The sequence below is a fragment of the Leptonychotes weddellii genome, chromosome 4 (assembly GCF_054177405.1).
Source record: "Leptonychotes weddellii isolate Sample4059 chromosome 4, ASM5417740v2, whole genome shotgun sequence".
Lineage (NCBI taxonomy): Eukaryota > Metazoa > Chordata > Mammalia > Carnivora > Phocidae > Leptonychotes > Leptonychotes weddellii.
Window position 1 is genome coordinate 130,897,376 of NC_138372.1, and position 27,302 is coordinate 130,924,677.

Here is a 27,302-nt window from a genome sequence, read left to right on the forward strand (position 1 = left end):
AAATGGTTCTAAAGTAAATGTTATATAACAATGTTCTGCAAACCCACGCCTCGGGGGAGCTGTGAGGAGGGCCCCAACTGCACAACTTCCAGTGCCTTTCTTGCCCCAGGCCGATCATCTTGCTTGATGCCAGTGTGAGGGAGAGAGAGGGTAAAATAAAACAGGACATAGTAATTGTTAGAGAAATGGTTTGCGGTCTGAGTAGAACTGGAAAGGTATCTAATCTGTGTGGTCTGACATCCTAGATCCCAACCCTGGGGTATACACAGACCACCAGATTGTTTGGAATCCAAATGAGGTAGCTGGAAGATGGTCATATTTCTTTCTTTCTTTTTTTTTTTTTTCCTGTTTTTTGCTTTTTTTAAATTTAAATTCAAGTTAACATATAGTGTACTATTAGCTTCAGGGGTAGAATTTAGTGATTCATCGGTTGCATATAACACCCAGTGCTCATCCCAACAAGTGCCCTCCTTAATACCCATCAACCCATTTACCCCATCCCCTCACCCACCTCCCCTCCAGCAACCTTAGTTTGTTCCCTAGAGTTAAATGATCCCATTTCTGCAGATTGGTGTCTGAAAATTCCCAGTCTCTAGCCTGAGGTGGGGCTTACAGCTGTCTGTCAGTGCTTTCACTTCTCTGTGCTCAGTGATTCTGCCATCCCTATTTTCCAGTATTTCCAACCCTCACTACATCCTTAACCCCCTTTTAAATCCCATTCCTTAGGATCTTCCAGAGGTAACCATGCCTCCACTTTTAGGAGGCATGGTTCTGCATTTTCTCCCTCAATTTCCTACTGATCCTGGCCACCCAAAGATATATACATCCAAGCCCTTATACACTTGTATTGTTTGAGCATCACTGGATGAGTTTTCTTTCTTCTAATCAAGATTAAATCTGCCACATGGAGTTTTTCTCCTCCCCATCTTTCTTTGTTAGTTTATTTTGTTTTTTGTTAAATCAAAACTTTCACCTTGCTTTTCCATCTTGTTCCACCAACTAATTCCTCTTTCCAGGGTCTTCAACCTATTTTATTTGATTGACTGTAACCTTGGTCTATAAAGAAATCTTTGTTGTCTTATTCCCTTCCCTCAAAAAAAAAAAAAAGTCCTCATCTGGCTATGCTTCCTTTTCTGCCTTTTCTCTCCACTCATCGTCAGTCTCTGCTGAATAATTTTCACTCCAGTTTGTTGAAATGAGTCAACATTTGCTGCCTCGACTTGCTCATCTCTGGCCTTTGCAATCTGATCTTTTTCCCCATCTCACTTTTAAAAGATTCTGGAGAAAATTATCATTCACTTCCAAATTCCCAAACTTAGTGACTACTTTTCAGTCCTCCTCTTACTGATTTTCTTTGCTTTTCATACTCAACCACAATTGCCTTCTTAAAATCTTAATTATAATCCTACATTTTACAAGCACCTGTTTTGTCGTCATTCTCTAGAGATGAGATGGCTACCCTTATCCAAAATTTGGTTTAAGACTGATGATGCCACACAGGCACCAAGAGGGTTTGAAAAGGTTTATTACTTACATAATCAGCTTCCTGGAGAGAGCAGGGCAGGCCTCCCAAGCTGGTCAAAAATGATTTAAGAGATCAAGGGAAGGAGACTAGCCTGAGATTTTTATGGTGGTTAGGGGGTGTGGCTGAGGAAAAGGTTGGACTTCCCACAACAAAGGAGGAAGCACCAGGCTTTCTTATCAGCTTGCCCAGATGTGGGGCAGAAGGGAAAGAGTGAGGTATGAGGCTTAAAAGCCGTCAGCAGTAGTCAGATATCAAAAATGGATTTAGATTCTTTATAACAATTCACCCAATTTACATTAGATGCCCACCTGTTCTTTCCTCTAATGTTACACTGACAACATTTTATCGAATTCTTTTTATGCTTTTAGAGTCTTCAGCTATGTAAGAATTATTGTATTCCTGGCCCATTAAATGTTATGGTTAATATGTATTTGTTGAAGGGATGAATAAAATGGTCAACCTATTAAAACTAAAACTATATGAAGATGTTAAAAACCTAGGAATCAACTAAAGAAAAGAGGTTGGCATCTATCTTTAGAAGACTCAAGGTCAGTGTGTGTAGGACAGGCTGAACAAGGTCAGTGGCTTGAGGTAAATCTGGAGATGGAAATAGAACTTTCCTCATGAGAAGGTTGCTGTCTCTGTTGAGCAATTTAAGCTTGCCAGTTTTTGATCACAATTACATTGCAGCTTCTTAACCTTACTCCTAGGTAAGCACCCCCCCACGACCCCAGTCCATGAGGGATATGTTCTAAGACCCCCAGGGGATACCTAGAACCGCAGATAGCACCACATCCTATATACCTTGTTTTTTTTTTTTCTGTACATAAATACCTATAATAAAATTTAATTTAAAAAGTAGGCACAGTAAGAGATTAACAACAATAATAATATAATAGAACAATTATAACAATATACTATATAAAAGTTATATGAATGTGGTCCCTCTCTCAAAATATCTTATTGTACTGTACTCACACCCTTCTTGAGATGACACGAGATGGTAAAATGCCTCCATGATAAGATGAAGAGAAGTGAACCACCCAGGCCTTGTGGCATAGTGTTAGGCTATCACTGACTTTCTGAAGGAGGATCCTCTGCTTCTAGACAGCGTTTGACTTTGACCACTGGTAACTGAAACCAGGGAAAGCGAAACCACAGATAAAGGAGGACTACTGTCATATAAAAAGAGAAAATCAAGATATTAACTCACCATTACAATTTGCTATATTTCATTACCTACTAAAAACCCTGACCTGAGTCAATGGAACTTATGGGGTAGTAGACTTGGGATCGATAGAAAGATGAACTTTTTAGCAGTCAATTGTATTATGTTAATTATCCATTTCTTCTTAACAAATTACTCCAAAACATAGTGAGTTGTCATTTCTCATGATTGTGCAAGTGGCTGGACTCTGCTCATCTCCCCTGGGCTCACCCAGGTTGCTGCACTCAGCTGGTGAGGGAGCTGGGGGCTGGGCTCACCTGGGACACCTGATGAGTGCGCTCGCTCACCCACATGGTCTGCACTTGGGCTTCCTCATCAGCCTGCTGGTCTCAGGATTCTACGAGAAGGAATGCAGCAGCTACAAGCCCTCTTGAGGCTTCGGCTCAAGAACTCAAAAAATGTCACTTCCACCACAAATCTAGCCCAGTTTCAAACAAAAGGAGAAATAGACTCCATGTCTGGGTGGGAGGAGGAGCAAAACCACTTTGCAGACAGGGATGTGTATAATGTTGTAGCCATGAAACAATATGGCTACTTTTAGTTTTCTAAAACTAAACTATTTTCAGAGTCCACTTCTGATGACACAAATTATTCACATTCCTTCAACATGAAAAATATGCTCACTCTCACCCAGGGACTCCAAAGGCTCACACTAATTATTACGCCAGTCTTGAAGTCCGGGATCTCATGACCAGTGTCTAGTTCAGTACGAGGGTAAGCTCTTTAGAGGCAGCTTCTTTTGATGCTGAGAGATGCGAACTAGAAACACAAGTGATCTTCCAGCTACACACTCAATATAAAATGGTAACACAGGGGCAGAGCACACCCAACACCCAGGTCTTGGTTTCAAATACCACCATCCAGGAGAGGGAATCAGCGCTCCTTGGAGAAAAGGCTGATTCTTCATTAGAGAATCTAGTTAGGGCTGGAGCAGTCTAACCATAAACAAACAAACAAACAAACAAAAAACAAAAAAACCTCAAAACATCACAAAAGCCCAAGTTGAGGGTCAAAGACCTCTAATTTGTCTTCAAAATACCTTCAAAACACACCTCAAAACTGTCAAGATTGTCCAATGCAAAGAAAGATTAAAATAATGTCACAGCAGAGGAAGTTAAGGAGGCGTGTCATTGAAATGTATTGTGGGACCCTGCAAAGTATCTTGAAACAGAGCCTTAGGAGAGTAGGAAAATTAGGACATGAGGGAAAAAGTAGTGGAACTTGCATAAACTGTAGACTTTAATTAATGGTAATGTACCAACAGTGGTTCCTTAGTTGAGACAAATACTTTATAGTTTTGTAAAATGTTAACAGTTTAAGAAAATGGATGAGCAGTATGTGGGAACTCTGTATCAAATTTGCAGTTTCCCAGGAAATACAAAAACGCCTCTAAAATTAAAAAAAAAATAGATAAAAAGTAAAGAATGGGAGGGGTGCCTGGATGGCTCAGTGGGTTAAGCGTCTGCCTTCAGCTCAGGTCATGACCCCAGAGTCTTGAAATCAAGTCCCGTGTCAGGCTCCTTGCTCAACAGTCTGCTTCTCCCTCTCCCTCTGGCCCTCAAACCAGCCCCCCCACCCGCCCCCACTCTCAGCAACCCCCCACCCCTGCTCATGCTCTCTTTTGCTCACTGTCTCTCTCTCTCTCTCAAATAAATAAATAAAATCCTAAAACAAATAAATAAATAGAAATGAAGAATGGGAAGCATGTAGTAGTCAGGATTTTGCAGTAATTCTGAAAAGCTATTGGGTACACATCACCAGTTTTCCCCTCCTGTGCAGGCAATGCTTGTTCCTTGATCAGGGTCCAAACCTGCAGCCTGAGAGTGACTCATAAATCAATCCACTGTTCTCAGATCTTGGCTCCACGCTCTGGCCTTTTGGTTCTGCTCTCCAAGATGCCTTCTCTTTTTGATCAGAAGTCGCTGGTGTTCACAGCTAGGTAGCTGTCTCAGCCTGCTTCTTTTTCATAGAAGATCCAGAGGCCTTTTTTTCTTATTATTTAAATTTTCTTGACCATTTTTGTTCCTCTTGGCCCAAGGAGGAAGGGTTTGTGTCAGTACCATTTTCTTAAAATTTTCATCAATCTTACTAGGGTTAATGCCATGCCCCAAAGGTGACATCCATGATTCTTTTGGGGACAGAACTCTATCAACTTTGGGAATATAAAAGTGCTGTGGGACAACACATTTTCAAATTTTAGAAAACTTTTTGACTGATTAGAAGTCCACTAGCCACCAACTGAAGTTTTTCTGAGATCTTAGCAAAGGGTTTTGTAACTATAGACTTAAATAGGTCTTTATGCAAAGATCATTTCTTACAAAGCATCTTCTATGGGATGGAAATGTGAATCAGTGTTCTATTTCAACCCAGCAATTCCTAGCTCTTCCACAACTCCTCTAAATTCTGCTTTCCAACTGAGAAGTTTTCTTTTATTTCATCTCTCTCTTCCCTCACCTTATCTGATGCAGCTAAAGCAAAAAACAAAAGCAAAAAACCAAATGGCACTTTCAACAATGCCTGACACTCCCCTGAGATCATACCTTCATTTTCTATATTCCAAGCTCCTGTACGCAATATTGTCTCAGTTGAGCTGCCTCCTTCTAATTGAATTGCCTTTTGACCAGTCTCTGACCAAGCTTCCTCACGGCTCCTCCAGCCACCGCTGATAAGCCACCTTCCAGGCCCCTTGTTCCCCTCCTTCCTCTCCACCTGCTAACTCCCACTCCCTAATCTGTGACCTAAACAGTTAGTTGCCCCGGCCCCATCTCATGAATTTCTTAGCAAAATTCTTTGGCCAGAATATCTGCATTGTATCTCACTTCCTTTGTCGACAGAGAATGAAAAGGCACATCAAAGAAAAACTACTACTACTACTACTACTACTACTATTACTACTAGTCCTAACTTAAGCCACTATTAAAGGACAATAAAACTCATCCAGAGATGATTCTCTTCTTCACCTCCATCTCCAAGAGGAGGCAAAATAGACATTGAAAATGCCTAAACTGATTGAAGATACAAAGAGTTGGATATATTCCTAGGTCATGAGGCAAACCTAAGTGATTCATTTTATAGGACAATGTCTAAAATGTTTAAAAGTGAAATATAAATGATCACTTACTGATGACTTGCTGTGGCAGCATTGTTTTAAATACTTTACAAGTATTATATAATTTAATGTGTAAAGCAACTCTATGAGGTATTAAGTCTTATTTGGAGTTTATCTTTTTAAACCCTGGTTAAGATGTCCAAAAATCTGAACATTCATCTTTAAACATTTCAAGAGATTCACATTTTCTTCTCTGTATTTATGTCTATGTGTGTCTATTTACTCTGAGGGCAAAATTAGCTGGACTTGTACATGATTTTGCTTTAGTTTGTGCTTTTTTCCTTTCTGTGTAATTGGTTTATACCTGAGGCCAATTTCTAAAAGTTATGGATTTATAGAGCTTGAAACCATTAGTTTTCAAAGCATAATGTACAGATTCAGAGATAAAAATCTTGGGACTTTTAGAGCGATAAGAGTGTATTTAAGAATGTTTCCTTCTGCTCATTTTTCCCATGGTGGTGAAAATAAAGCTGGGATTGGAAAAAAAAAAAAAAAGGAGATAGTATAATATTGTGGTATACCAACTTTTCTGTGGAGACTTTGTATGTGGTATTTCCTAGCATAGAAATATGCTTGGGTCCAGTGACATGGATAATGATATGTTACCAAACAAATATTTTAGAAGCCAACGTACAAGTAGTTTATGGGTTTCTTTAAATTTCCCCAATGTCCCAAAGGTCAATGACTAGAAGGAAAATGTACCATAAGGACATGACCCAAAGTCAAAAGAAATGATATAATGGGAAACAAAAGCTAGTAATCACACTTACTGGGTTTTACTTTTGGTAGGGGAAACTGTCTTAGTCACTTGAGGTACCATAACAAAATACCATTGTTTGGGTGGCTTAAACAACAGGGATTTATTTCTTAGTGTTCTGGAGACTGGAAGTCCAAGATGGGGTGCTGGCAGGGTCGGTGTCTTGTGAGAGCTCTCTTCTTGGGTGACTGGTAACTGCTTTCTTATGCCCCCTCATGCCCTTGCCTTAGTGCATGAAGGTGGCGAGAGAGACGAGAGAGATGTGGGAAGCAAGCTCTCTGCTGTCTCTTCTTGTAAGGGCACAAATCCCATCTTGAGGCCCCACCCTATGACCTCATCTAAACCTAATTACCTCCTAAAGGCTCTGCCTTCAGATATCACCACATTGGAGGTTAAGGCCTTCAACATACGAGTTTGGGGGAGACACAATTCAGCCCATAGCAGAATATTTCTTTCTCCCTTCCTTTTCTTTTCTTTTTCTTTTCCTTCTTTCTTTCTTTCTTTCCTTCCTTCCTTCCTTCCCTCCCTCCTCCATATATCATAATAACTGAAAGTTAGTTAGAAGCCCCAGCAAAATAGAATGATGATTCTTTTTAGGTTCCAACCAAGGCCCCACCTCACAAAGCCCCCCCTTACCATTCATGTGGCTTTAACCCATCCCAAGGTGTTAGAACAAAGTGAAGTTTTTATTCCCTAGGCTTGTGTACAGCTAGAGCTATAGATCTGGCGGAAGGGTTTTGCCTTTTCCTTGCTTGATCTGTTTGACCACCAGTTGCTGAAGAGCTACTGAGCTGAATGTAGCTGACCGGTGCTTAAGAGCGGTGGCAGGAAAGCAACATGAAAAGATTGTGTATTGGCCAAGATGGTGATGGTGAAAGAGACTTAAAACAAAAAAACAAAAAACAGCCCACAAAACAATCCTGAAGGTCTATATCAGACTGATTACTACAAGTCTGTGGGACCTGTCGAATGGGCATACAATGGTTAAAGTCATGGTCTAAAGTCTTACAGAACTGGTTTTGGGTCTCACGTAGGCATTTACTCTCTGTGAGGCCTAGGGTGCATTTTCCTCAGTAAGCTAACGGGAGGATCACTCATTGAGTAAAAGAATTAATTCAAGGCATTTGGCACATTTTTTTTTTCATCGAATGAATGTTTATTGTATACCTGCCATATGGCAAATTCTTGTTTATGTGCTAGGTATAGATCAGCAAATAAAAAGGAGCTGGAACTTGACTTTGTGGTGATTTACCCTAGAATGGAAAAGACAAAAATAAAGCAAGTCAACATGCAAATAAATACTTGCAAATTGAGAAAATGCCCTGAAGAGCTAAGTAAGGCACACCAAGGTAGAGAATAAGACAGCCAGGAAGGAAGAGGGTAGAGGAGGGATTAGGTGAGACACTTGGGAACCTACTCCTGCTAAAGCATTCCAGGAAGGCTTCTTGGAGGAGACAATTTTTAAGTGGGACATTATGGAGGAGAGGATGACACCCAAACATAAAGCAAGTTTAGGGCGAGGGAAGCTGACTGAGAGGATTCCAAAAGAGGAAAACTCAGGCACAAAATCTCAGCAGGAGGAAAGAACTCAAGTGTTAAAAGGCTGAGAGAACAAGAGTGTAGCCCTGGGGCGATGGTGGGGGCACCCAAAACAAAGCCTGGCAGGAAGGAAGCATCTACGAAGGCTTTTCGTTTTTATTCTTGACGTTTTTATGAGGAAAAAATAAGACAATATTTTTAAAACATCTAGCACACCTCTTGAGACATAATAGGTGCTCAACCAATAGAGTATATTGTTTGGGTTACTATTTTTAGCAGTACACGTAGCTTTGTTATTTTCTGAAAAACAGAACACTTCAGGTGTCTCCTATTGATCATGCTCTTATGTATCTTTGTTTCTGTCACAATCTCTGACTCTTCCTGGGGCTTTTTATCCGTACCTTCAGAGCACCACAATTAAGCTGTCGTACCCTCTAGATATTCCACACATGGTTGGTAGCCCCTTTGGAAGGTTTGTTTCTCCAATATATTTGCATCATTTACTGCAAAGTTTTTTGTTTTGTTTATTTACTAAAACATTTTATTAAAGAGAAGTGACTAAAGAAAATAATTCAAAACTCAGTTTAGTTTGATCAAGTACCTCACCGTTTGTATTGAGAGCAGTAACCATTCCTGTGACAATTTGGGAAGAAAAAAATGGGAGCCCTGCACTGAGTGTGGTTCAAGAACCCTACTCCTCCCAAAACATGTGTTTGTCTCTCTCCAACCACAGAGAGGGCCTGTTACTCTCTCCGAATTATCATGAATGATTGATTTGAGATTCTGGATTCCTCAGAGCTTCTTCCAAATGAACAAAAGACAGTCCTGCTCGGAGTCTTGGTGGCATTTAGTCAGCCCTTTAATGTGATTCTAATGGTTTGTGTGTGTGTGAGAATTCACAGTAAATTCATTATGAAAACTCATTTACCACAGGGTTGACACCAGCAAAAGCCCGAGGCAGCTCAGGGAATTGTGGGACACGACATCTGTTTCAGTGAACATAACTCAGGCATTCCATCTCTATGCTCGCTCATTGGTGCTTAATAGCTTCTTGCACAGCTCTTTTTCTCCTCAGGACATACACATTCAGACACAGAAAACCATAAAGGCCAAATGTCTTCTTTAATCTTCCGAGGCTTAGCTAGCTAAAAGGAAACTGTCAAGAGCCAGAGCAACCAGCTATGTGAAAAGAAAAGAATAATAATAATAATTATTATTACTACTACTAATAATATGAAAAAAGCTAATATGCTGATTTAATACATTTAAGATTCTACCTTTATTTTGCTCTTTTTGCGTCACATTTTTATGCATATTTAAAATAGAATGTATAATTTGATCGTACCTACTTTGTTATGATTTACTGTTCATAACTTTGCTGAAGTGTAAATGGCCTCACATGCTAATTGGGTGTGCTTCCTGTGACATATGCAAACTGACTTAGAAACTAACATATGCTGTTATTACTCATAATAGATCAGCTTTGTCTGAAATATTTGTGCCCAAAATTACCATTTGGCATGTCTTCAAATTCAAATCCACCTTCTGCCCTGAGATGAAATTCAAGGATTTGTTTTCTGTTTTTTGTATTTTGGAGAGGCTGCTTTCACTGTTACAATAAGGAGTGTTCAGTGTTTACATTAGAATGACTATTTATGGGGGTTTAATATGTTGCTTGTTGCAAATTGCATCCGACGGAAACTTGGCAAAGTGGCACAGAGATGTGGGACCACATTCAACTATATTTAACATCATATCAGGCGGTTGATCTTTTGAAAATCTATGGTGTTAAATGATATTTAGCATAATCTTACATAGTCTTTCCATCTTGTGCTTTGTAGAAGTTAAAAATGGCGCTGAGTCTTAACAGTAACTTTGCAGGAAAAAAATGTGTTTTTTGGTTGTCAGCAGTTTACTAAGGTATGGAATGGGAACAAAACCTAAAATCAACCTACTTGTTTGGGGGCTGTTAATGTTTTGTAGATTGTTACTGGATTTTTGTATTTCTGTATCATCTGGTATGATGCCCTTCTGTGGCTGAGTAGAGGATGGAGGCAGAAACCGATCTGGAAAAAAACATGCGTCAATGCTACAGAGTAACACAATAGCCAAAATAAAATGGCTACTTTGTATTACAAATAGCATTTTATAGAATTCCATACCAGTTCGAAATATTGCATTACATTGTAAAGGCTAATTAGCTAGATAATTCTGGATAGGTGGGATTGGAAAGAGATTATTGTTTCACAAACTTTAATTTGTACAAAGGTGAAATGGTTTAGATTTTCAAGGCAGTTAAGATCATTGAATCGGAATCAGATTATGTAAACAATAGCATCTCCAGTTTGTGTTTAACTTCAAAGGAAGATTGTGGTTTCTTGAAAATAACATTGTTAGGGGAAGCAATTCATCACGAGCCTTGATCATCATCCCTGTGTGTTCTTGTATACAAACTGCAAGGTATATCGGTCCCCTGATACTGAGCAGTCCACATAGTTAGCCACATGGGCCACGAAGCAGGTGCAGATGACCACAGCCTGGCCTCCATGTAACTGCTCACACTCTTATGGAGGGAAAAGGTTTGTTTGCTGCTTGCTCAGGAATTGCTGGTCCCTTGGCTCTGGGTTCCTCAGCTGCAGTACAACCCACTACATGTGTGGCATCCATCTGGTCCCATGGTGTCACCCATGGGACTTGGGGATCCAGGATGTGGCACCACTATGCTGATGTTTCTGCTGTGTGCTGTGCTGTAATATATGGTCTCGTCTACATCTGGCACGTAAGGAATGGTCTCAGATTTATTCCCTCCCTTCTTCCATGAGGTTGGGATTCTTTCCTGACAAGCATGTTTTGAAAGATCCTCCAAAAAATTGTTTTGGTTTAGTTTTTTTATGTTATGTTAGTCACCATACAGTACATCATTAGTTTTTGATGTAGTGTTTTGATTCTAATCATTTAAAAATTGTGTATTGGCAAACAAAGTATAATAAACAATGGAATGTATTTTAAATAGATAGCACAGACACTGCCCTTATTATGAGAAATTATTATCAACTTGTTAGAGTAGCATTAAAAATAACTCCCATTTACTGGCATCTATTATGTACGTTTGTCTCATTTATTATCTCAACAGCCTTATAAGATCTGTATTATTATGCTGTTTTTGCACACCAGGGAAATTAGGCAGAGCTCATATAGTGACCTGCCTATATTAGATGGCTTTTGAACCCAGGTCTGTTTGGCTCTAAATCCAGCATCTAAATTCAGCTACCTTAAGACCAATGACTGCTGTAGGTATTTTAGGATTAGTTTTATTTCCTGATATAAATTTTATGTACTAAAACATTTGTTCTTAGAAGTATAGTCTTCTACCTCCAGGTGTGGCTCCTCTACACTTTTCACTCCATTGCACTGTTGTTCTGAAATCCTAAGTCATACACTTGGAATAAAATCAGGACTTTAAGTCATGATTTGAGCTGTGCTTGAGTATCATGGGACTTGGGCTGTTCCTTTATTTTATTTTATTTTATTTTTATTATTATGTTATGTTAACCACCATACAGTACATCATTAGTTTTTGGTGTAGTGTTCCATGATTCATTGTTTGCGTATAACACCCAGTGCTCCATGCAGAACGTGCCCTCTTTAATACCCATCTGTTTCTAATAAATAAGATAAGATGTTTCAAATAAACTTGATTGTTCATACTAGTAAATAACTAGATAGCCCAAAAAGGTTGAAATTATTTTAAATAAACTGCATCATGGTATATTTAATTTGCTTCATTTTTTCATACAATAGTATCTAGTTTTGCCAGACTCCTTGACGCTATAGATAAATGAGTAGAAGCTAGGCCAAGCAAAAGACCAGATGGCCTGAGGTGGATGGGAAGGAGTAGTCCTGTTGGGCATATTTGATATCTTATGTTTAGGGTTTTGTGCTTTTTTTCTTTTTTTCCATTTCTAATGCCCCTGGCTGGAACTGCTACAATAACATAGTTACAATAAATAGAACAAAACCAGCTGATTCCACTAAGTCAATCTGATTACATTTTAAAATTTTACTTACTATCAAATTTTCTAACTGCATGCAAGCAATTAATACATGATTGAACATCTATTGGGGCTCTGTAGTATTTAGGCCAAAACTTTATGAAATAAAAACAGACTCTAAAATGTACTGCGGGGCATAGCCGCAGCAGCGGACTCCTGCGAACAAATAAGGATACTTCCCAAATGTGGCTTTGGAGAATCACTGTCTTAAAATTGGAAAGTTTTGAGCACTTGCAATTCTCAAGCTAGTGCCTGAAAAAAAGAGACGTGGGAGTTCCAGTTATATAAGATGGATTCTGACTCCGTGTACAAAAATAGCGCAGGCCTGCCTGGTTGCTTGAATCTCCTGCCCTCAGGCACTGCAAACAGGAAGAAGGCAGGTCTAGGCTCTAAGGGATCTGGAGACTACACTATTGGAACTGTTCTCTTTAATTCAGAAAAAGATTACAAAATTCAGTGTGAAAATAGATACTTATAATGAGGAAAAAAATTAAATCACATTTTAAAATATGACAAAACTGACAAATACCACAAATACCCTCAAACGCAGAAAAATGATATTATTTTTAATTAATTCACTTCTGGATTTACTTCCATACTATTTTTTAAGACACTTTTTTTTTTTTTGCTGTGTACCCTTTGATCACCTTTTCATGTGACAGCAATCATGTAACATTTTTTAAAGAGAAAAGAAAGTTCATTATTTCCCTCATGATGGTTGAGTAAAATTTGTATTTTTTGTGTTGATAATATTTAAAGTACTTCAGATTCCCAATTTGATATTAGAAATGTCCTGTGGACATTTAGTATAGTTGTCAAAGTTGTGAAAGTGTCTATCAAAATTTCTTTCACGTGTCAGCTGTACTATTTCAGGGCATTTCAAGTTTTCTTGTGCAATGACTACTTTTAAGTGGTCTTCGAATTGACAATTGGCATTAACTATTATGTGATTGGTGTTCTTGTTGTAGGGTAATATTCTGAGTGTTTTATTATCTTTTTTTTTTTTACAAATTGGCATATTTGTTTATTTCTCAATTTATGAAAATGAACTTAATTTGTTGACGTAGCAAACAAATTTCAACTCGATTGCTATGCAAAAGTACAGACGATAATCTGCTTTGCCATGAACTTTAAGGTTCAGTTGCACACAGGTGACATGCTATATCTGACAAAATTACTAACTGAACTGTAGGTATTAAATACTGAAAAAAGATGACAGTTTATTATAACTGACCTTATTTAACAATCTAGGAAGTTGGCAGCCATCAGCCCCTCCCATACAATTGCAGGTGCAGTTGGGAATTCAGGAATCTCCAGGGCGCTGTTGGTGTAGAGAACCTCGTGGGTCAAATACATGCATACTTTTGGTAGCACGTGTGAAGCGATGTCTCTAAAACTGACTTCATCAATTTCATTCTCAGCAAACTGACCTGGGCCACTCAACATGGCTTTTATTTTTCCGGATGCTAGTGCCTGTTGTCTTTTTATGATAAATTCATGACCATCCAAAGGTATCAATTTGACATACATGGCGTCATTGCCTTCATAGCCACCATGGGTTTTCTCTTTTCCACCCATTACATTCTTACCAAATTCCACTTCACTTCCACAGGAACTTCAGTAGTTTCTGGGTGAGGCAGGGACACAGAGTCTGTCGCCTGCTTCCATCTACAGAAAGTCTGAGTACTTTATTATCTTTGTCACTCTATTCATATTGGTTATATCAGCAGGTAACTTACGCTTTTAAAAAATGTTTTCTTATGATTTACTTCTTTTCATTAATTGGAATCTCAAACAAACCAAGTGCCTACTTATTATTTCTATTTGGAAATTATCTCTTCATATAAAAAATTATTGCTTTGATATGTTATGAATTTTTGTTGTTCCGCAACTCAATTTTCATTGTAGGATCTTGTTCTTGATTTCCTTGCACATAGTTTTGATTCTCTGTCCTACACCACTGATTTTTAGCTGAGTTTTTAAACTTACTTTGTACGCAAGTTTTAAAACAGAAAAAAAAAATAAAGCCAAATTATCTGAAATTTCCATCTGTTTTATTGAAACTTTCCAAAACATCCTTCCAGATTTCATTTAATATGGAATATTCCCAACTTAATTTCTCTGTAGCCAGGTCCCAAAACATAGTCACAGCCATGTGGAAGTGAACTGCTACAGGTGAAGTGTGATGAAGGGGCAGTAGGCACGGAAAGAGAAACTAGTCTTCATCAGCTGAGGTTAATATGTCTTACTTTCGTAAATGTTGAATCCAAAACTTCCATCATGTTAACACATTGCCGAAGTCTTTCTCTCGGGGACTTTGGAAGGACTCTTGCAGGTGCAGGGCTCCGAGGGTTAAGCTTCAATAGCTTCTTGGTAAATGGTCCTCCGCTGCCCACCTGAACATGGATCTAGCCATAAGCAATCCAAAGAGCATATGGGCTCTGAAGTTGTAGATGGCTTCCATGATAATATATTCCAGAACCTCAGCCTTGCATGGGACAGAGAAAGGAGCAAGGGAAGGTAAGTTAGGCAATTTCACTAAGGCCTGGTTCAGATTTGAAGACTGGCAAGAGTGACAACTTGGGCTCAGCTGAAGACTGTTGGTCCCTTCTGCTCACTACTGAAGAAGTAAACTAATAGTGCAAAGAACAAACATGTGAGTAAAGAGACATTTCTTCTTAATGCTCCCTGAGTTCCTTGCCACAGCAGCCTGAAGATTACTACTCAAAATTGGGTAACTGTCAAGGCCAGAGGCATAGAAGCCTTTAATCTTCCCTCAATTACCCCCAGGAGGAGTAACTTCTGCCCTCAAATGCCCACTGCCGCATTGGGCTTACTGCGGGCCTGGCCTTGTTGTACGACTGAGAAGAGAGAATGGGCCAGAGTTAAGGCTTCTAACACAGGCCAGCATGGCCAACAGGCCTGGCTTTTCTGAGACTGGGGTGTTTCCCAAGATGTAGGTCTCAGTTAAAAATCAGGAGAGGGCGCCTGGGTGGCTCAGTTGGTTAAGCAACTGCCTTCGGCTCAGGTCATGATCCTGGAGTCCCTGGATTGAGTCCCGCATCGGGCTCCCTGCTCGGCAGGGAGTCTGCTTCTCCCTCTGACCCTCCTCCCTCTCATGCTCTCTGTCTCTCATTCTCTCTCTCGCAAATAAATAAAAAATTAAAAAAAAAATCAGGAGAGTCCCAGGAGAATAAGGATGATTTGCCACCCTAAATCCTACATGGAGTCCTGTGTCACAATAATCCCTCAGGGTCAGAACATGGATTGTGGAGAAAGCTAAACTGAGTTTGAATCCAGTTTCTAGTCATAGGTCTTGGGCAAATGGCTTAACATTTCTGGGCCTTATTTGAAAACCGGAGATAACAATGACTATAATCTAGAAGTTTTGTGAGAAATAAATTACTTACTAAATGTAAAGATCCTAGTATAGAGTCTGATACTTTCAAAACCAGCCACTCTCATCAATATCACTCACATTATCATCATCCAAAGAGTTAGGTCTGGGGGGGGGTGTACTCAGCAGCAGTTTCCAGCTGATGGTGATATTTTCAACCAGGTAAATTGCAGCATCAGGACTCAATTGAGTCTTTCCAAATGAAAGCAGGATCTTTGAGAATGTCTTGGGGGTCCTAGAGAACAGATTTCTGTTTGGGGAAAGGAACTGGCAAGAACCAGGAAAGTTAAACATGTCTGATCAAATGGGCTGGTTTCATGGTAGCACACTGGCCCCATCAGGGGATTAGAACCACAACCAGAAAAGCTGAAGCTGGTTTGAATCTTGACTTTGTGTCCTTGGGCAACAAATGCTTCTCCGTATGTATCCTGTAGAATTTTTAAATGAAGATTACTACTAAGGGATGCTGAATTCCTAGCACTGAGCCTGGCTCCTTCTAGGCATTGACTAGGTGAGCTCTCTACACTTGCTATAGGTTAAAGGGTGATACAGATGAGCTGTCTTTAGCCTAGTAAAGCTGAGGGGTCATGTACCACTCTTGGAACCCATGACAAGTGAGCCAGATACTCAATGCCTTACTGCAAGGCCTGCAAAGATCTCCTTTGGCCAATTGCACATAGGTCCATCTATTCCGTATTGCCAATCTGGATGTCAAAGTGTCTGAGATCAGATCGGCTCCCAAATCAGAACCTTGGGATAAAGTGTCCATATTCCAGTGATCAGTTAGGCTGTGAGACCCAAGTGGGAGTGCCAATCAGGGTATCAGGAAGCTCTAGACATATATGAGAAAGCCCTAAAGAAGGGGCGGTGGTAGTGACATTGAAGTCAGAAATAAGCTATAAGTCCCTCTAAGGCAGAAGGATGGAAACAGATACTTGCTGCTACTGCTGCTAGTGGAAGCTCAGCTCGCAAGGGTCTTCTAGAAGCTGGGGAAGGAAGAGGATTGAACTTTCATTGGACAGATAGTTGGCTTCATGACTCCACAGATTGGTTTAGATAAAGGGAATGTCCTTTGGTTCGGCTGTGGGAACTATTTTGGATCTGTAGGGGAAATTGGGTGAACAATATGTCAGTAGTGATAAGGCAGTTGATTTCTACTGCACAGCGGCAATTGTCCTCATTGGATTGTGCTTACTGGTGTTGAGAATTCCAGAGAAGCATGCGTTTGGCAAAACTGAGGGAACCACTTGGGTCAGATAGAACTGAGGCCTCCCATGGAAGAGAGTTCCGAAGGTCTGGGGAAAAATATGTTCACTAGTACACCTGCTAATTTATAAACTTCCAGAGAATAGGGATAATGCCTCGTTTGTTCTCTACATCCATAGCCATACCTCAAATATCTAGTAGGGTGACTAGCTTGATGAAGGGTCCAATAAATTTTTGTTCAGTGGTTGAACAAAGAAATTAATGAACACATGAATATATTCATCTTCAAGCATTACTATTTTTTTAAGATTTTATTTATTTATTTATTTAGCATGTGCATGTGAGCAGGGGAGGGGCAAAGGGAGAAGGACAGTGAGAATCTCAAGCAGACTCCACACAGAGCGTGGAGCCCAATGTGGGGTTTGATCTCATGACCCTGGGATCATGACCTGAGGTTAAACTGAGAGTTGGATACTTATCCAACTGAGCCATCCAGGCACCCCTAAAATATTGGTTTTCAAATGCCCTGGGTGACTTTAGCTGCAGGTTATCCATTCAGGGATCTGTTAATTAACTAGAATATCAGAACATTGGAAAACAGCATAATGTTGTAGAAAGTAGAGGGGAATTGCATCCCAACTCAAAAGGCAGACAGTATTTCTTAGTTGCCATACTTAATTATTTGACCCAAAGTAATAGGTTGTCTAAAGCTACTGCACAGATTTGGAGCTGAGGAGTGTTTTCACTTGAAATTCTTTTGGCTGATCTGATGAAGCCTTGTATTCCCCACAATGAAGAAGCAATAGCTGTTGTTTGATGTATCTAAGAGAGCAAGATGGGTTTGTGTTATATAAAGGTTTAGGTAGCAGAAGTTTAAAATGCAAAAACTCACCCTATGTATTATGATTTTTTCAAAATAGTTACATTCTAGAACTTTAAGAGTTAAAAAGAGCTCTGCTTTAGACAATTTTCCCACTGCTGTCTTTTATGAGGGCTTCTAAAATAATATTTTCTCCTTTAGAGAAAAACACAAACTTTCTAAATTAATTTAAACTATCTGCTTTATTGTTCATCACCTTTGGCACATCATGTAGCAAATCTTATACTAAAAATCAGCATGTGGAGCATTAGTACAATCCACAAAATCCTCTTGGAGGGAAAAAAATTAAAGAAATATCCCAGGGCATAACATGCAAAACCACTTTTCACTAATCAAAGAATCATTGCAGACTTGGCTGACAATCCTCTAATAAATTATCTTCATTGTTGCTCAGAAACATATGCTCTGTGAATACAGCACATTCCATATTATTTAAAATTCAGTATTGAGGTTTGAGGCTGTTTTTAGTCCAGCAAGGGAATGAAAGATGACTTTTCACTTAATTCCCATGCCCTTTCGTGCCCCTAGCAAAATTGTTGACCTTTCTGTGTTTACATTCATAGAACAGAAACCCTAACTTGATTAATAAGGATGCAAAAAGAATTAGCTTGAGTTTGTGATTAATTCAGCTGCATCAACTTAGTTTGCATACACTAACTAAACCACAGAAGTTTAGATAGGCTGTTGTGTACATTTATTTCATTTAATACAAATTGAGATTTCTAAAATATGTGCACTTGACTTTTTTCTAAGTAGAAAATTTATCCATAATCCTCGTCAATACTGGTTTTGTATTGAAGATCGAGGATATTAAGTAGATTATATCACCAAGAAACCACTGTTTTCTATTGTTATTTTTAAAACTTAAATAAGAGATTTTCTTGTCTATGGTCATGATACTTAAGGAAACTCACTAGGTGGGTCACTTTATCTACTCAAAGATATAACCCGATATTACTCTGAAATGAACTGTAGAGCCAGGGTAAGTATTTTGGAGGACATATTTTGAACAAATACTTGGCAACAGTATTATTTGCATATGATGAAAATGATAAGAATATTTTATTTTATTTTTTTTTTAGAAATCAATTAACCTCCTACAAAAAGAAAGCTTAAGAGAACATCTATACCTAGATGGACCAAACCTGTTAAGTCCATGACTGTACTCAAAACCCCTCAGGATATGAGTCCACAGAACTTGGAGAGGGCACCATCATGCCATACAACTGCTAAAACCATCTTCTGGTTCAGTGCCTTTCTCTGAGAATAGTGTAGCAGAACAACAGTATTGTCAATGTCTGAACACTTTTTGTGACAATTGTCTTCATAAAGAAAGCAAGATGTTAGAAAAATGTTTCTAGGACAATATTATTTATGCCCTGTTTCATTACACTCCCTTGGTTTAAAATGATTCTTCTTTCAAAGAAACTCAAAATCCTACAAATATAATCCCTATTGTTGAGTTGGACTACAGAACAATCATTTAAAGATGGTGTCTGGCCATTCACTAATTCACTTATTTAACAAACATTGACTGAGAAGTAAGGAGGTCAGCTAAAAGGAAGGAAGACACTAAAGATGCTCACAGGTTGCTGTTTGGAAAGGGCCTCTCAGGAAAGTAAACTGATGAGAAATGTATGTCTGGCTCTTGGGTTTGTAAGTCCAGGGATTCTCTTTTTCAGTGTATGCATAGGTGATATGACTCAGGAGGACAAATGAATGGGACATGGTATAATAAAAAAAAAGAAAGAATCCTGAAAGCAGCAAAAGAAAAGTGATTCATCACATACAAGGGAGCTCCCATAAGATTTTCAGAAGACTTCTCAGCAGAAACATTTCAATCCAGGAGGGAGTGGGATGATATATTCAAAGTGCTAAAAGAGAAAAAACCAACAATAACAACAAACCTGCCAACCAAGAATACTCTATCGGGCAAAACTGTCCTTCAAAAAATGAAGGAGAATTAAAGATCATCCCAGATTAAAAAAAAAGCTGAGTGAGTTCATCACCCCACCATGCATGCCTTACAAGAGTTGCTAAAGGAAGTCCTTCAGGTTGAAATGAAAGGATGCTAGGCAGCAACACGAAAGGATATAAAAATATAAAACTCTCTAGTAAAGGTAAATATATAGACAAATACAGAATCCTGTAACACGGTAATGGTGCTGCATAATCATTTTCAATTTAGGTATAGAATTTAAAGGATAAAAACACAAATCTGTAATTATAAAACCATGTTAAAGGATACAAAACATTAAATAGCTATAATATGTGACAATGATAACATACAGTGGTGGAGGGAATGTAAAGGAGTAGAATTTTAATGTGACTGAAGTTAAGTTGTTATCAATTTAAAATAGATTGTTATAACTAGAAGATATTTTGCATAAGCTGCATGGTAGCCACAAAGAAAACACCTATAGAAGTCGTGTAAAGGAAAATGAGAAAGGAATCAAAATCTGTCATTACAAAAAAAAAAATAAAACACAAAGGGAGGCAACAAGAGAGAGGAAAAGGACAAAGTAACTATAGAAAATACAGAAACCAGTGGGTGGGGGGTGGGAGTAACAGGGTGACAGGTACTAAAGAGGGCACGTGCTGTGATGAGCACTGGGTGTTATACGTAACTAATGAATCATTGAACACTACATCAAAAACTAAGATGTACTATACAGGGGTTAACTGAACATAATAAAAAAATAAAAAATAAAATAAAAAAATAAAAAATGGTTTTATCACACACACACAAAAGAAAATACAGAAACCAAAGAACAGAATAGCAATATAAGGACCTTTCCTGCCATTAACTACTTCAAATATAAATGGTTTAAACTCTCCAAACAAAAGACATAGAATAGATGAATGGATAAAAAAGTAAGTTCCTGCCATATGCTGTCTAAGAGACTCACTTTAGATATAATGACAGTGAAAGAATGGAAAAAGATATTCCATGCAAATAGTAACCAAAACAAAGTAGGGATGGATGTGCTTATATCAGACAAAATCAGTCAAAAGCTGTTACAAGAGACAAAGAAGGACATTATATAATCATAATCAACTCACAAGGAAGATATAACACTTATAAATATATTTGCACCTAGCAGCAGAGCAACCAAATGAATGAAGCAAATATTGACAGAATTGAAGGGGGGATATAGACGGTAACAAATAACAGTAGAGACTTCAACACTCTACTTTTAATAATAGGTAGATCAGTCAGACAGATCAATAAAGAAACAGAGGACTTGAACAACACTATAGACCAATTGGTCCTAATAGACATGTACAACGCATTCCACCTAACAAGAGCAGAATATTCTTCTCAAGCCCATGTAGAATATTCTCCATGATTGATCACACATTAGGCCACAAAACAAAATAACTACCACCTCCTTTCTTCTCCCTAGCTAGAGCAGGAGAATCTTCGGTCCACCCCAACTGGAAATCACAAGAGAAAGGAATTCTGGAAAATAAAGTTCAGTCCAGTCAAGTGGACTCATCTTTTGAGTCTATAAATTTATGTAGTTTGTTCTCTTCTTTTCTCAACTTACATATTCTGCTACTTCATCCCTCTCTATGACTTCTAAGTGAATATTCCCCAACTTTATACACCCAGCTTAGCTGACTTGTCTTCTGAGCTATAAGCTTAGACATCAAAGATGCCCCCTGGACATCACCTTGATATTTCACATGACTCTCAACTTGTTCAAAATGAATTCATCTCTCTCATCTTTGTATAGTTCTTATTCTGGTTAAGGGTACCATTATTTACCTAGCATCCAAATCAGAAATCTTTTATTCATTCTATATAGCTTTCTCTCTTAGATACCTATGACTAGTAGATACCAATTTCTATGTGTTCTATTTATTCTACATTACCACTGCTATTTCTCAGTTTAAGTCATTGTCACCTCACACATAAATCATTGCAACCATGTCCCATCACCTACCCTCTCTCCCCTTACCCTATCATCCTCTGTGCACTAAGTATAGAAATCTGATCTTATTACTCCCCTGTTTAAAATCCTTCACTTGTTCCCTTTAACCTAAAAGATGAAACCCAAACTTTGTGTAGCATTAAAGATTCTCAAAGATCTGATCATGGCCTACCTTTGTAATTATGTTTTCTATTATCCTGTTGTAGCTCTTATATTTGCTCCCTTTTATAAGACTCAAACTGGGCCTATTTTATTAGTCCTCCTATGGAAATTCTTATTCTGGAGTTGGCTTTCTTCTCTGTTGCTGGAATGGGTAGGATGTGAGCCTTTAACTCCCTGTGGTTGTATTCTCTACCCTTTGGGAAGCCCCCTGTATAGTGAAAAAGACTCATGAAATGTAAAACAAATCAGAGATTGGAGACTGAAAGAAAGAAAGATGGAGAAACAGAGTCCTAATAGAAGTTCTGTCCCTGGATCCCACTGTCCCAAAGGCTACCTTTGCTTTTAAATCAACAGGTTTCCTTTTTTATGTTTAAGTTCATTTGAGCTATATTTCTGTCTTTGCTCCTTGCAGGAAAGGAGCACTGACTCATACAATCCCCACACATACACTTAATGTTTAGTCATACCACACCACATTCACAAGCACCCCCCGCCCCATGTCTCTGTGTCTTTGCACACAGTATTCCTCATATTTTGTGGATGAGCTGTAGGATTATCCTTCAAGACTCTGAACATCACTTCTTACCAAATTCTCTCTTGATACCTTCAGATTAAGCTGACCATTAAGCTCTGAGGGCCTAAACATAGCTACAGAATTGATCACCCTGCATTAATTATGTATTTCCCTTATTAGGTGGTGACATTTTTAGGAAAGGGACCCTGCCTTATTCATTTTGTATAATATGTCATCACAATGTCTGAGACAATGTCTAAAGTATTTAACTCATATTTGTTAAATGATGGATGATTTCATGACTATGCTCCCTATTTTGGAGAGGAATTATTTTTGCGCTCAGAGAAAAGTCTTACTGATTTTGGGGTAGTACTTGTTGAAACTCTCTATTTTATCATTTCATTAATGCTCTATGTGAACAAGGAAAGGACCAAATTGTTTCTATTTTATAAAAGGTATAAATAAGTCATTTTACAGTATTTTTTTCAAAAATAAAAATTAACAAAAGAAATGGGAATAAAACTGAAAGGAGATCTCCTTTAGGACTTGGATTTCTGGGCACTGCGAAGCAAGATTGATATTAACATGCAACAATCCAGTGGAGACTCAGCCAAGTCCTGAGGCAAAGTTTTCAGCATAAATACCCTTGTGTTTTCAGCTTCAAATTTGGTATGTATAAATGCCTAAGAGTTAAGCTTCACATTCATTTTTTTTCAAAGATTAACAATGATAAATAAGTGTACCTATGTGCAATTGTTCAAAGAAAGATTTGTAGCATCCCAATTTTGGTCATTTTCCTGATGTTCAAAACAAAACTCTAAGTTAGTCTATGTGAAATTGCATAAGACAGCTTCTGTATTTCATTTTCAAATTCTTTTGTACTGTTCACTGCAATAGATCCAAAGAAATAATTTTGGTGATTTAATGCTATTTTATTGTACTTGAGATTAATCTCCAAATCGATAAATGTGTATAATTTTAGTCAACTAGATAGAGATTAAATACTTGTAAACTGTATATTTTAGCTCTAATAACAACATTCTTATATTTTAAAGCATGCCTGAAGATATTTTTGGCCTAGTAATGCAATACAGTGCTGAGTTCAGTGGAATTATAATAGAAATTTGTTTCATTGAACTGCAGCAAAGCCCTGAATCTAACCAGTACCTTCTCTCATCTGTAGTCAAACACCACCTTTTAAGGTTTTTAGCTAAGATAAGGATCTATGTTCATCGGATTTTAATCCCAAAGGTAGAGATGACCACTGGAATCAATGAACCCTGATTCTTTTCTATAGGAAAGCTGGAAATCTTTGGGAAATTCTTTACAAAACATAATGTTGGAGGAGGACTTTTTCCTTTTTGATCTTCCTTTTCTCCGACTACAAATTCTCAGAAGAGAACTATAACAGATCTGACTGTTCTTACACTTTTTAACTGGGCTACTGTAGCTCAGAAGAGGTGTTTTTTTTTTCTTTCTTTCTCTCTTATCACTTTTCTTTTCTCCTCTTTTTTTTTAATGTATGTGAAATGTCAGTGAGCTAAAAAGAGTTGAGTGAGCACAACTTCTTCTTCATTTGATATTCTTGCCTTTGGCCAACCACTTCTATTTTTCTCTTTCAGGAAACGCTGGAGGAGTTGATGAAGAGTGAGTCAAATTTAAGAGCCCTTAAGAAGAAACTGAGACCAGATCTCTTTATGTCTTTAATATTTTCCAGCAATGATAGAACCACATGATAAAGAAAGAGATGCTGTAGTAATTTTGTACTAGTGATGGTGATGGAGTACTGAAGGAAAATCCCACTCAAAATATTATGCTGTGAGTCATGCAAATTGACTTTACGTTGTATGAAGGCAAAGGGGGTTCCAAAGGATCTGAAATTGAAAAATGAGTCTTGGTTTTTTTAATTAGCCATTTCCAAACTGTTGTTTTATGCACTGATTTATTCTCAGAGGTCATTGCTAAGACTTGTTCATAGTGGATGCTCAATAATTATATGCTAAATGATTTCTTATTGAAGATAGGAACTGTATCTATTTTTATGAAAATAATGTTTTACTTGAATCTTAGTCACAGAACAGAGTGAAAGGGCAATATAATAATTATTTTATTATAATTATTATCTATCAAGTGCCTTTAATTTGTAATTGTAATGTGCACTGTAATGTGCATGTATTACTCGGTATCTCCTCATGATAACAGGGCTTTCCAGAAGTTTCAATTAATTTCTTAGGAACAAACTGAATGATCAGCAAGCATCTGTTATCAATACTCTAAAATTTGATAACATAATGATGTCCTATTAGTGGTAATGTTAGTTTTGTTTGCAAAATAAACTTATTTTAAATAAGATAACCACAGAAAAAGCATTTAAAGGTTTTCTCTAAAAAACCTAACCATCCAGAAAGACATATTTTAAGTTTGCTACAGTAGTGAGAAGTCAACTGTGAAATGGAGTATTTCCTATATTTTATTTCTTCCTATAAGTAAGTTTTAAAAATTGCTTTATTAATATAAATAATTGACTACCCTCAACTGGCAAATCCTGATTTTAAAAATATTATAGTGATGGATATGATAGAGAATAGCTTGAGGATCTTTAAATATTTGGGATGCACTAAAGAAACTGGATATGTCCTAAGTGACAAGAGTGAGTCAGTGTTTTTGGACCTCAGGTTTACGTGGCGAAGATGAGGCAGAGTATGTAGCATTGATTCATTACTAGCAAGATAGCAACCTACCACTTTTTTTTTTTTTCTGAAAGCTGGACACTAAAAAACTGGGCAAGACAGAAAATATGCTTTTAGTATAAAGCCTCTGGGTTTTGAAGAAGCTTCTGTTTTGTCTATCTAATCAAATGTTCTTAAACTTTAATTAACAGAGAATATGAGAGGGATGGGATGTGGACCAGAGATAATGTTAATGCATTGTAAGATGGAATTACAGGAGCAGCCAAGACATTTATTGAAATGAAGTATTTAGTTTCAAAGCAGTCTACATTGATGTTCTGTTATAACAATTTTATTTTGACTGTATCAAATGATGGATGAAGATGCAGTTATCTGGTCTGATGGATGTGGTACTATGCAAAGGTGCAATGCTCTGTGCTTTCTTATTGAATAATTGAACTTGAATTTTCCCCCAGAGAATAACTAGACACTGCATTTTCAACTAATTTACTATCTTGAAAATTTCTATTTAGTTGGCAACATAATCATGGTTACTTTATTATCAAATAACAAATAATTTTGTATGATTAGTAGCATAATAATTGTTAGAATTTGGTCAGCAATTTGTCTGTGATGATGGTGCCATGTGAGAGTACATAAGGATCTGTTATCTACTGAATTGTGTCCTTCAAAATTTATATGTTGAAGCTCTAACCCCCGACATGACTGCGTTTGGAGATAGGTCCTTTAAGGAGGTAATTAAGAAATAATGAGGTCATAAGAGTGGAGCCCTAATGTAGTAGAACTGTGTTCACAGAAGAAGGAAAAAAGACACCAGGAGTGTTCATGCATGGAGGCAAGGCAGTGAGAGGGCAGCCATCTGCAAACCAGCAAGAGAGGTCTCACCAGAAACCAACCCTGCTGACAACTTGATCTTGGACTTCCAGACTCCAGAACTATGAGAAAATAAATTTCTTTGTCTAAGTCACCAAGTCCATGGTGTTCTGTTATTGTAGACTTTGCAAACTACTACATGGGGTCTTATGGGATATCAACTTCAGAGTGTTGCTCCAGCTTCAACTCTTCTTGGTTTCCCTGAGTACCTAGTTCTGGACTTATCACAAGGATAAGCTTCTTGAGCTTCTTGAGCTCTATTTTCTAATGGCACCATCTTTGATTTAGTGAATTCCATGCTTGCTACCACAATAAACATAAAAATAAATTTTTATTGTGGTAAAATATGCATAATGTAAATTTTACCATTTTGGCGATTTCTAAGTATACAGTTTTATGGCATTAAATAGACCCACATTGTTGTACAACCATCACTTATACAACCATCCCCACCATACTACCATCCATCTCTGGAACTTTTTCATCTTCTCCAACTGAAACTCTATACTATAAGATACTAACTCCATGTTCTCTGTCCCCTCACCTCCTAGGAAACATCATTCTACTTTCTGTCTTTATGAATTTTACTATTCTAGGTAACTCATACAAATGGAATCATCCAATATTTATAATTTTATGACTGGCTTATTTCACTTAGCATAATGTTTTCAAGGCCCATCTGTGTTGTAGCATGTATCAGATTCCTCTGTTTTAAGGCTGAATAATAGTCCATTGTGTGTGTGTGTGTGTATATATATATATGTATCAACCATTCATCCTTCAATAGACGCTAGGTTGCTTCCATCTTTTGGTAATTGTGAATAATACTGCTATGAATACAGCTATGAATAATACTGCTATGAATAATGAACAAATATCTGTTCAAGTCCCTGCTTTCTAATTTATTTATTTTTTATGTTATGTTAATCGCCATACATTACATCATTAGTTTTTGATGTAGTGTTCCATGATTCATTGTTGGCGTATAACACCCAATGTTCTATTCAATACGTGCCCTCTTTAATACCCATCACCAGGCTCACCCATCTCCCCACCGCCCTCCCCTCTAGAACCCTCAGTTTGTTTCTGAGAGTCCATAGTCTCTCATGGTTTGTCTCCCCCTTCGATTTCTCCCCTTTCATTCTTCCCTTCCTGCTATCTTCTTCTTCTTCTTTTTTTTTTTTTAACATATAATGTATTATTTGTTTCAGAGGTACAGATCTGTGATTCAACAGTCTTACACAATTCACAGCACTCACCATAGCACATACCCTCCCCAATGTCTATCACCCAGACACCCCATCCCTCCCACCCCCCCAAAACTCCAGCAACACTCAGTTTGTTTCCTGAGATTAAGAATTCCTCATATCAGTGAGGTCATATGATACATGTCTTTCTCTGATTGACTTATTTTGCTCGGCATAACATCCTC

At 37.9% G+C, this 27,302-nt stretch overlaps 1 pseudogene; it reads right to left on the reverse strand.

The window, feature by feature from the left end:
- Positions 1 to 13,402: 13,402 nt before the first annotated feature.
- On the reverse strand, positions 13,403 to 13,788 carry LOC102738717 (elongin-C pseudogene; annotated as a pseudogene).
- Positions 13,789 to 27,302: the final 13,514 nt, after the last annotated feature.